This window comes from Numenius arquata, chromosome 3, assembly GCF_964106895.1.
Source record: "Numenius arquata chromosome 3, bNumArq3.hap1.1, whole genome shotgun sequence".
In the NCBI taxonomy this organism is placed as follows: domain Eukaryota; kingdom Metazoa; phylum Chordata; class Aves; order Charadriiformes; family Scolopacidae; genus Numenius; species Numenius arquata.
This window is the reverse complement of record NC_133578.1, coordinates 51,658,356-51,670,503: the sequence shown is the minus strand read 5'-3', so window position 1 is coordinate 51,670,503 and position 12,148 is coordinate 51,658,356.

Sequence of the window (12,148 nt, the reverse complement as noted above, 5' to 3'; positions counted from 1 at the left end):
TCCACATTGGAAGAAAGGAAATTTGAACTTTCTGTTTGGTTTTTGAAAAGCTGATCTGAGGGGCACCTGCAGAGCTCCTGAAGAGCATGTCAGCAGACTCAACACATTTTTTCTTCAGTCCTGTCTTCTCTTTCATTTTGCTCTGTTGGTATGCCAGGATTTTGTAGGGACTCTTGCCACTGCCTCCTTCGTTATCCAGGCAAACGCATACGTAACCCAGCCTCTCTCAAACACTGCGGTTTCCCAAGTCACTGGGTAAAAAATCTCTTGATTGCTGGAGGTCATTGTGTCTTATGAAGAATTACATTGTGACAGATTTTTTTAGACCTTGTCTAGAGTTTTTGTTTCATTTTTTTTTTTTTTTTAGTGGTTAAACACAAGGTCTCTAAATTAGAAAGTCTTTTTAATGGGTCACTTCCACTGAAAAGGTTTGTCAGGAAGGTGGTAGAGATTTGTCTGGATTTGAAATTTTCAGGTTGTTTAAAGACCCTGGATTAAAGGTCCATCTTTGAAAAAGTGCACACAGCATCTGTGATTGGGAAGGGACTTTCAGGCAATCTTAGCTGTTGTTGTAGCATTTTTGTGGACTGGGGAGATTTTCAGAGGCTGTGCCAGCAGAGTTTCTAACAGGAGCTGCTTGTTACCACCTTGCTGTGAGACCATGGCTCTAAATCTGAAGCATAAGATTGAATAAACAGGCTGTCCTTTTTGGACAGGAGACCACATTAGTCTTTACACTCATACACACATAGATTAATTCTAATAGTTCAAGAAAATACTTTTTATTACCTTTCCTCTTGTTTTATTAATCTTCTCCTAACCTGCATGAACACCACCCACAATAGACCCTTCAGGGTGCACCATGCCTGTGTGCTGTATCAGCCAGCCTGTGCTGCAGTGTACTGTTTTGCTTTATACCAACTGTATGAAACCAAGGATTTCTTCCGAGCATAATGTGTTTTGGATTTGTGATAGACCCATGTGTCTCACTATTTCTGTGATAACCGCCGGAAAGTTGCCAGGCTGCTCTGTCTGGGCCCGGTGTCCATGTCTGGATCTACATGCTGTCAAGTTCTCTGGTTTTAAACATCCCTGCGATGCAGCGCTCTTCTTAGCTTCCTTGGCACATCTCCAGAAGACAAGCTCTGTGTTTGAAGGTGACAAGACATGGTCCTGAATAATCCTTCAAAAAAGCACTCAGAAAAGGGGAAGAATGAGTCCGTCCCACCCAGTGTCTTCAGAGAAGGCTGTATAGGAAGGATACCATTGCCACGGAAAAAAAAAAAAAATCCTCAAAAATTTTAGAATTAATTATGTCAAAATCTACTGCAATGACAGCATCAGCAAGGCATAGTTTTTAGTACTCATCAGTCAGGGCCTGGGTGCAAATGGTCAAAAGGCAGCATGGGATTCACAAGTCACATGACAATATTTCCCTTCATTGATCACCACGCACATGAAGCATTGCTTTATTATAGCAATCACTTAAGGATGCTGCAGCAGTAGTTGAGCAGTGGTAATCACTGAAATGTAATGGAAAGGAGAAATGGAAGGAGCGTTCTACTAGAAATATTCCTCAGACACCCTTTACCCCAACACACCCTGTAATACCATCAATTTGAATGTACCCGCTGGAGATTTCTTGGCTGCTGATGTCACTCAGTGCCTACCTCCTGTTAAATCCATAGCACCCACACAGATCAATAAAGAAATCCTTTTGAGGTCTGGCAAAAAAAATGCAAAAGCTACTGGGAGACAAACATTACTCTTGGTCTGTAGCTCAGGACGGGTTGACACAGGCTCAGACAGGTCAACGCAGGTTAGTTTCTAGACAGAGATCTCCGAGAAAAGTCCAGGGATTGAAGGAAGTTTTGTACACAGAGAAATAACCACGTTAGATAGATAATACATTAATAATAATTAACATTAATAATACCTTATACGATAATATGTTAATAATAATATTAGATAATACGTTTCATCTGTGAACTTTAGGATGATTTTGTAAAATTGTTCCTATACATGCAGGCATACTGATTTACTGTGAATGGAAATGATTCTATCTTATCTTTCAGGAAGCGCCACACAAGAGAAAGAAGAGTGGCTTTAAGCCCCCTGCGCTCCAAGCTTCTGAAGTAACTGAGAAGCTTCTCACATCATCTAGGGTATCTCTGAGATCGTTTTCCCATGAGTGTCCCTACTGCCTCACGTGAGTGCCTGTTTATTTTGGCCCCAAATTCCTATACCTAATTATAAAGAAGGTAAAACTTTGGATATTAAAAAATGTGGAAATAAGAAGCTAACATTACAAATCCCTAACACACAAACATACAGTGGCCACTGCTGGCTTCTGCTCCTCCAGGACCTTATTCTTAAAGCTAATCTGAGGTTGAAATGAAATTCAACAGTCTCTGTTAACCCTAAACTACAATTCTTCTGGGCAACTGCTACTGTAACCAGTGATAACTTTTAAGTGCAAATTGCTATCCTTTTCTTTTTGCAGCAAAAAAAAAAATAATCCTTGGATTTTAATTATACAAACATTATTTGAAACCATATGAGAAATGAGAAACAATACAAATACAAACAAATCACAACTCTTATGCCAGATTACACAACTGTGTTGCTAATATTGCAAATGAGAACTGATTATTTTCTACTATTGATCAATATTGATCACACAGAAGAAACCAAGCCTATTTTAAATATTAACCAAGAATATTACATTCAATTATTTTTTTAAAAAATGGTTCCCCATCCATTAAAGTTAAAGGAGACTTCAGCATTAACTTAAATGAAAACCGATCTCCAATTTAAATTAAAATTGCAGGACAGAATCAGCCACGTTCTGGTGGTGTCTTTAATAATGTTCATCTAATATTTATGTTAGTGCTTCTTTGTTTAATTTTAAAATTTGGTTAAGTTTAAAGACATGTTTCAAGTGGGTGAATCATCCTCCACCAAGATCAGGGCTGCGTAAAGTTCCCCCATTCTCCAGAGGAGGCTGGTTAGAGTCAGCTCAGCTATTACTGTTCTGTATCAGAAACACACTAGATTTTCAGAATTGGTCCCCAAGCCTGAGGTGTGGTTGTTTTTTCCCCCCTAAATTTTCTGATTCAATGGGATACTGGACCAGGACTCCTGTAGTCTTCAGGCAATGTAAATTAGAAAAAAAAAATTCTTTATACTCAAAAACTTTTTTGCCTCGGTCTTCACTGGCAACTTCTCTCTCCACAAGCAAGGACTGCAAGGCAGGGACTGAAGGAAAAAAGTCATTCCCTCTGTAAGAGGAGACTGGTTACGTGATCACCTGAGGAACCTGAACATACAGAAATCTATTGGCCCTGATGAGATGAATCCTGGAGTCCTGAGGGAATTGGCTGATGTAGTTGCCAAGCCAGTATCCATGAAATTTGAAAAGTCATGGCAGTCAGGTGAAGTCCATGGTGACTGGAAAAAGGGAAACATTACACCTGTTTTTAAAAAAGAGTAGAAAGGAGGACCCTGGGACCTACTGGCCTGTCAGCCTCACCTCTGTGCCTGGGAAGATCATGAAACGGATCCTCCTAGGAGCTCTGCTAAGGCACGTGGAGGACAGGGTGGTGATTTGAGACAGCCAGCATGGCTTCAGCAAGGACAAGTCCTGCCTGACCAACCTAGTGGCCTTCTATGATGGAGTGACTACATCAGTGGACAAGGGAAGAGCTATGGATATGGTCTCTTTGCACTTCTGTAAGGTCTTTGACACGGTCCCCTACAATATCCTTCTCTCTAAATTGGAGAGATATGGATCTGATGCATGAACTGTTTGGTAGATGAGGAATTGGTTGGATGGTAACATCCAAAAGGCTAGTGGTCAACGGCTCAATATCCAGATGGAGAATGGTAACAAGTTGTGTTCTTCAGGGGTCTGTGTTGAGACAAATACTATTCAATATCTTCATGGATGACACAGACAGTGGGATTGAGTGCACCCTCAGCAAGTCTCCAGATGACACCAAGATGAGTGGTGCAATTGACACACTTGAGGGCCAGGATCCCATCTAGAGGGACCTGGACAGGCTTGAGAAGTGGGCTCATGTAAACCTCATGGGGTTCAAGTGAAAAGTCCTGGACCTGGGTTGGGGTAACATCTGGTATCAATACAGGCTGGGGGACGAAGGGATTGAGAGCAGCCCTGAGGAGGAGGACTTAGGGGTATGGGTGGATGAAAAGCTGGACGTGAGCTGACAATGTGTTCTCAAAGCTCTCGGAAGGCCAACCATATCCTCGACCGCATCAAAAAAAGCATGGCCAGCAGGTTGAAGAAGGTGATTCTTCCTCTCTATTGCGATCTGGTGAGACCCCACCTGGAGTACTGTGTCCAGCTCTGCAGTCCTCAGCACAGAAAAGACATGAACCTGTTGGAGTGTGTCCAGAGGATAGCCACAAAAATGATCAGAGGGATGAAACACCTTTCCTGTGAGGACAGACTGAGAGAGCTGGGATTGTTCAGCCTGGAGAAGAGAAGGCTCCAGGGAAACCTTATAGCAGCCTTTCAATACTTGAAGGGGGCTTGTAAGAAAGATGGGGACAAAGTTTTAGTAGGGGCTGTAGCAATAGGAAAAGGGGTAATGGTTTTAAACTAAAAGAGGGTAGATTTTGACTAGATAGAAGGAAGACATTTTTTACAATGAGGGTGATGAAACACTGGCACAGGTTGCCCAGAGAAGTGGTAGATGCGCCATCCCTGGAAACATTCAAGGTCAGGTTGGATGGGGCTTTAAGCAACCTGATATGGTTGAAGATGTCCCTGCTCATTGCAGAGGAGGATGGACTTAGATGACCTTTAAAGGTCCCTTCCAACTCAAACTATTCTACAACTCTATGATTCTATGATTCTTGTGCAACCCACATGCTTGAGCTCAACCCCGCCTGCAGTGGCCGACAGTGCACCCTGAGACCTCGTCCATTCCTTTTAACTCTATTCCTGATCAATGGTTCCACCCACTTTGTAAATTTTTAAAGTTTTTTGGGGCTAAACATTACAGCATGAGATCTAGAGTCACACAGTGTTCTCCTTTTATAGTGGGTATAATCTACTAGGTTTTTAAAGTGTATTAGGGTTTTTTAGGGATATTGGTGAATCTGTGTCTGAGTTCTGAGGAAGTTTTGGGTTTGGGGATAAGTCTGGATCTGGCAAAAAATAGTCATAGGATAATCTTGTGGACCTTCCATCACCACAGATCTCACTTTCCATGTATTTCTGAAGTAAACCAGCAATCCAATACAGCTCCTGTTAGAGAACAGATAACTGCTACTGCTTCAAAAATTTATTTCAGGTTTTCCTTTAACACAAAAAAGAGTTCTCAAACTCACAAATCTTTTGTAGCAATGTCATTCTTCTTTTGATAATCCTTACAGAGGCCCTCACCTTATTAATATTTAATCTTGTGCTTAAAGTTAATCATATGATTAGTCCCTTTAATTTACTGGAACTACCTTTATACTTAAACTGCAGAGGCACAGAGAAGTTTACAGGATTCATTTCAGACCTAAGAAATGGAGAACTAAATGAAACTAAAGATAAAAAACTGATGTGCTTCAGGCTTCTTTTTCCCCCTGCAGCTCAAAACCTGAGATTTCTGTTCTGTTTCATTTGCTCCCTAATTTATTCCATGTTATTTTAAAAACAAAATGTGGCAGGTGAGTCACAAATGGATGGCATAATATACTTCAGTAGCTTATTCACCCCAGATCATGTGAGCCAAGCTTACAATGGAAATATCTGTTAAGTTGTGAGAACATTTTGTCTCATCCGGAGAACAGCATGTCTCCTATTAAGGCTCGTTATCCAAAATCAGGGTGGCAAAGAGAAGTCACCAGCAATAGTACTTGCAAGTGAGTGAGGTTACTGAGATAAAAAAAGTCAACAGCTGTTCAAGAAAAACAATCTAAAACGTATTCAGACCATAATTAATATAAGGATGAGCAGGCACTCTTTCATTACCATGTAAGACTGCATCTTAAAAGGAATATCTGTATTAAATAAAAATAAACTTCCCAAACATGCTACAAGGGAATTGCCTGGCTTTTCTGAGGTTGATAGTTTCTGTCATCATAAATTTTTCTGGCTTGTTAAAGTCAATCTTTCTGTCCTACTTCTCACCTACTGTGTCTCTGCTTGTGTTTCAAACCTCATTGACCACAGCATCAACAAGAAGCTACATTTCTTGTCCTGTAGCTCCACCCCATTTTTCACTCTTAGGGTTTAAAACACGTTGGCAAGACAAAGGCTATTACCTGGCTCTACAGTTCCCTAGGCTGGTTCAACATGCAAAAATATAGACAGGACAGCCAGGTGTGCAACTGGTACTCTGCCATTATATTAATTTACAGCACTATTTACCTTATATAACTGTAACCTCTGTTATACAGAGATGGTCTTTCTAGACCAGTTATTAAGTCAGTTACATTAGGGGAAACACTATTTAAAGGTACTTTGGATCCCTACCATACAGAATCACTATAAATAATGCTATAAACTTAAAAAAAAAAAGTACCCTTCCCACAACTAAAGACACAGTGGAGGTAACTTTCTCTTTTAACAGTTATACATACCCTGGATCAGGTATTCAATATGTTTCTCTCTCTGTTCTTTTGATCTTCATTTACTTAATCAAAGCCAGCTGTTTTCTCCAAAGAAAAGCAATAGAAAGAAATATTGGTTTATTAATCTTTTCTGAAGCTGATGCATTCTTGAGCTGAACACTGTCTGAACTTGGAATGATTTACATTCTTGTTTTTTTCCAAAGAGGCTTTACATTTCCCCATCATTTCCCTCCTAGCAGCACAAAAGATTTTCAGAGTGGTAAAATCTTCATCTACCACGCAGGTGAAGTTAAGCATATTCCTATTCAGCTTTCAAGATCAGGCTCATTCTTTTCACAGCTCTTTGTTTCAGATGAATTTGAAAAAAAATTAAAAAACACAGCAATAAGTGGACTGCATTATGTTTTTTTCACTATGTACTTTTTTTTTCTTTGACATTGAACATAAATCCATTCACTAGAAGGTACAGGACCAAAGTTTGAGGTCTTGTGTGCTCATGCAACACCACCAAATGCAGAAAGCTTGTATAATTTAGCAGTTCAGTACCGTAAGGGACCTCGGCTTAAAATCTATACTCAGTGTGCTAGCATGGCTTTTCTGCAGCCAGCAACTTTTGATGCTTGGTAAACAAATAGCTTAATAGCACAAGGTATTGCACTGCATACTATAAAATAATTAGGGTATAAAAGGCACTTTTGTGTGTTGATGCTTCTGCAGTAGTTAATCTCTGGGTAAATTTTCCTGGAACTCAGGACAGCTGGTTGCTGGCCAGGACCTTTGCACTGACTGCTGTTTGATTGCGTCTGTTTGTTTTGCTGCTGTGTCCCTGCATCACTCTGGCTCGGCAGGAGTTTTGAATCCAGATGAAATGCAGGGAGCGCTCCATCTCTGATGCATCATCCGCTGGCATCCTCCTCCAGGATCAGCGTTAAGCTTTGATGTCTGTGGGGCAGGACATGGTGTATCGCCATGCATGGGAGGAACCCGTGCCTATGATCAGAAGGTTGATGAGGACACATGACCGTATCGAAGACTTACGTGGAATTTTAAGTAGCTGAAGTTAGTTAAATTTAATTAACTGAGAGTACTAGCTGCCTCTCTAGCCTTCCCCACACACACAATTTGAAGTAATTCAGTGAGGAGCTATATGGCCTAATCCAGTACAGTCAATAAAACAAAGCTGATGATCGCCTTCAACTTACTGTGATGTCATCTCCTCTGTTCCCTTTGAGCAAACAGAACAGAGACACATGAGAGGTCTCTAAATCTGTCAGTGTCAATGGTACATTTCTTACTCCTGTTTTCTTTCAGCCCACTGCCCAAGTCACAAGGAGTTCATTTCAATAAAAAATCAGCTTTAATTTCCCAGTATAAAAAATGCCCTTCATTGATTTTATTCCAGATGAGGGAAATCACACCCAGTAAGTCAGTGAAGCCTCCCAGCCGCAGACCCACTCTCACCCAGATAGGGAGCAACACGCCTCACATTGGTGCAGGAGAACCACAGCAGACTGAAATCACAGCTTGGGAAACCCTGCTGTGCCAGGGAGGGAAGGCAGGCAACAAAGGCCCTCCAGCCTCCCTCCCTGCCAGGACAACTGCAAAAGGTGATGAAGGACAGGGAAAGCAAGTTCACTCCTCAGGTCTTCTATGGGAGGAGGGGAGGTCTGTTCTCCTCCTCCATCTCTTCTTTAGGAATATTTGTACCCACAGTTTGAGGCAAGGGGAGGAGGAGAGAAAGGAAAACCCTCCAGCAATGCCTTGTCTGTACCAGTGACAGAGACAACCTTCAGGCTAACGGAGCTCCCATGATGGCTCAGGTGAGACTTTAACTATTCTAATGGCAAAACACATCAGTGATGATTTAAAAATTACCCAGCAGTTTAGATTATGGGTTCCAGTATGGGGCAGTAAAAATGGGGATGTAGCCAGTTAATAATAACACAAGTGGTGTTTCTATTCACCATTAGGTGTTCAGGGTGCAGATTTTCTCCTCAGGTCCTGAGACATTTACAAGTCAGGGTACAGAATTCCTCCTGAGTACCTGAAGGATTCATGTTCAGTAACAAATACCTTAGAAAAAGTCTGGGCTAAGCTGTCACGATTTTCAGGACATGAAAAGCTAGACCCGGTGGCAATGCACATTACTGGCGCGTTTTCTGGTTAAATCAAACTTTGGGCAGCTAGAGTTGTAAAACGGGCTATAAACTTTTTATAACATATCATAAATAAGAATGCTCATGCTGACTGTTTGATTGAAATGGGCACTTCTTCATACCTCATATTTTGTGATGTGTTGGCTCCTGCACTCCTGCCTTTACAGGCACACCAACGGGGTATTTCCCCTCTGCTTAGGGAGGAAAGGTTATGGAAGTAAGCAAGTTTTCCAAATGTTATTAGTATGCAAGCTGCTTAGTGCCTGGAGGTTACTACTCTCAAATGTTGCATATGCATCATTCATTATTCTGTGCTTGTGACTTTTCAGGTGCATTTGTAACATGTGATGTACTAGGAACACAGCAAATGTTACCAAAAAGTAGCATAATTCAAAGCCATGCTTCCTCCTTCCTTATTCTTTCAGTTCACTTTCTGGAAATATTCAATGAATGATTTTTCATTCATGGGCATGCTCTTAGATCTAGGCAGTTATTTACAGGCACATCTGTGGCACTCATCACTGGTATTTCAGCAGCCCTGAGAGGAAGGCATGCATTCATCCCCCCGTTGAATGAAAGGCAACCTTAGTAACAGCGAGATTAGGTACTTTGCCCTTAGTCACGACCAACCACTCTGTGACAGAAGCTCCTCCAGCAGCCCCTGCAGTCTCAGATGTGACCAGGGAGGAGGACTGTGGAATTGGGGCTGAGCATGGCTGCAGCCCGGGAATGGGAGAAACACAGCGCATGGACCAGGAAGAGCCAGTTGAGACCAGTGCTGTTGAGACCAGGTCACCTGAGGGCAAGGAGCTCAGCTCAGCGTGCTCCAGACCCCACAACATCTTTCCAGGTCTCTGCCAGATCTCAGAGTGTGCCTAAAGAAAGCTGAGTGGGCATGAGAAAGCAAGGGCATGCCCCAGTCCGGCTCTTGCAGAGTAAAGCAGGTGACATTTCTCCTGGTGGTGGTGTGTGGAGGACACTAGCCAGCCTCTGAAAGCTACACAGGGAGAGAAGTTTTGCTTTCATCCTGGGTGTGAGCCGCAGCCAGGAGAAGGGAGCTGTCTTTGTGAAACATATGACTTGAACAACGTATGTAACTTAACTTATGCACCTCCTGTTCCGGGCTCATGGTGGTGGACAGAGATGCTTGTGTGCATTCCTATGAGCATGTACCCAAATTACTTCAAAAGCACCAAACAGATTTTGCATTTGATTGTAAGATTCCCCCTGGTGCTGACAAATTGTATGCCAAATTGCAGCTCGGAGGGACATTTAACGGCCACATTTATAAACTGTTAAACACAAGGACTTCTACTGGAAGCACTGACAGAGCCCAAGCTCTAGCAGCACTTGTGAGCTCTGCCCTAATTAAGACAGTGCTGTATAAATCACAACTTTCTGCCTGTCACCACTCAAAGCCCCAGTGAGAGTCCAGGACAGGTCAATGTGTGGGGATGACCAGAAGCAGAGTGACAGCACACACGTGAGGTCCCGTGGTCTCAAGTGAAGTGATTATTAATGTGAGAAAGCCAGAATGATGGAAAGTGGCCCAAGTTCCAGTAGAATTTATAATTTTTAGTGCTGATGTCCCTCAGCCTTGACCAGCTGTTACACACCTGGAAGTGGAATATCGAAATATTCTCCTTCCATTTATCTTTCTTGTTGCTTATGGGACTAATGATGGACAGAGCAATAGGTAGTGTAATTATAGACACTCACTTGAAGACAATGACTTTCATGCAGAAACACTGCACTCCGCTACAAAAAAGCTTTCCAAACAATCAAGCATCTTAAAGCTACATTATACAAACAGTAGTATTTTGCTCATGTAGGAGTAGCATTTGGAAGTTGTTTTTTTTATTTCCTTATATAAATATATATATATATATAAAAGATGGCAGGCTAGTGAAAGTGAAAGTAATTCCTGATCTAAAAGTAATTCCTAACTCAAAAATTGTTAATGCTTGTGAAAAATGTTACTCAACATTTTCTTCAGTGCAGAGTATGCTGCATTTCCAATGGATCATGTAGTGTTCCCAATTTTAAGGCATTTCCAGGGATCATCCAAAACAGAGGCACCAAAAGGATTACAAATACTTATATAATTTTATGTCTTATAGAATCATAGAATGGTTTGGATTGGAATGGACCTTTAAAGGTCATCTAGTCCAACCTCGCCTGCAATGAGCAGGGACACCTTCAACCACATCAGGTTGCTCAGAGTTTTGTTCAACCTGATCTTGAATGTTTCCAGGGATGGCGCATCTACCACGTCTCCGGGCAACCTGTGCCAGTGTTTCACCACCCTCACTGTAAAAAATTTCTTCCTTCTATCTAGTCAAAATCTACCCTCTTTTAGTTTAAAACCATTACCCCTTGTCCTATTGCTACAGCCCCTACTAAAATTTTGTCCCTGTCTTTCTTATGTGATGATGTGATGTACCCATGCAATAACATTACTACCTCTCCTGAATGAGGATCGTGCTTTCTCTTTCTCCCCTCCCCTGATAGCCTATTGTATTGGGTTTGTGTGGCAAAGCTTTTATAGCAGGGGGGCTACAGGAGTGGCTTCTGTGAGAAGCTACTAGAAGCTTCCCCTATGTCTGACAGAGCCAATGACAGCCAGCTCTAAGACAGACCTGCCACTGGCCAAGGCTGAGCCCATCAGCGATGGTCATAGAGCCTCTGTGATAACGTGTTTAAGAAGGGGAAAAAACCCTGTAAAACTGCAGCTGGAGAGAGGATTGAGAATACGTGAGAGAAATAACTCTGTAGACACCAAGGGCAGTGAAGAAGGAGAGGAGGAGGTGCTCCAGGCACTGAAGCAGAAATCCCCCTGCAGCCTGTGAAGGACCCTACACTAGAGCAGGTGGATGCATCCGAAGACTGTGACCCCATGGGAAGCCCATGCCGGAGCAGGCTCCTGGCAGGACCTGTGACCCTGCGGGGGACCCATGCTGGTGCAGTCTGTTCCTGAAGGACTGCATCCTAGAAAGGATCTATGCTTGAGCAGTTCATGAAGAACTGGAGCCTGTAGGAAGGACTCAGGTCAGAGAAGTTAATGGAGGACTGTCTCACATGGGAGAGACCCCACGCTGGAGCAGGGGAAGAGTGTGCGGAGTCCTCCCCCTGGGGAGGAAGGAGCAGCAGAGACAACATGTGATGGACTGAGCACAACCCCTGTTCTCTGTCGCCATGTGCCACTCGGGGGAGGAGGCAGAGAATTCGGGAGTGAAGTTGAACCCAGAAAGAAGGGAGGGGTGGGGGAAAAACATTTTAAGATTTGATTTTATATCTCATTGCCCTTCTCTGATTTGATTGGTAATAAATTAAACTAATTTCCCCAAGTCAAGTCTATTTTGCCCCTGACAGTAACCGGTGAAGGATCTTTCCCTGTCCTT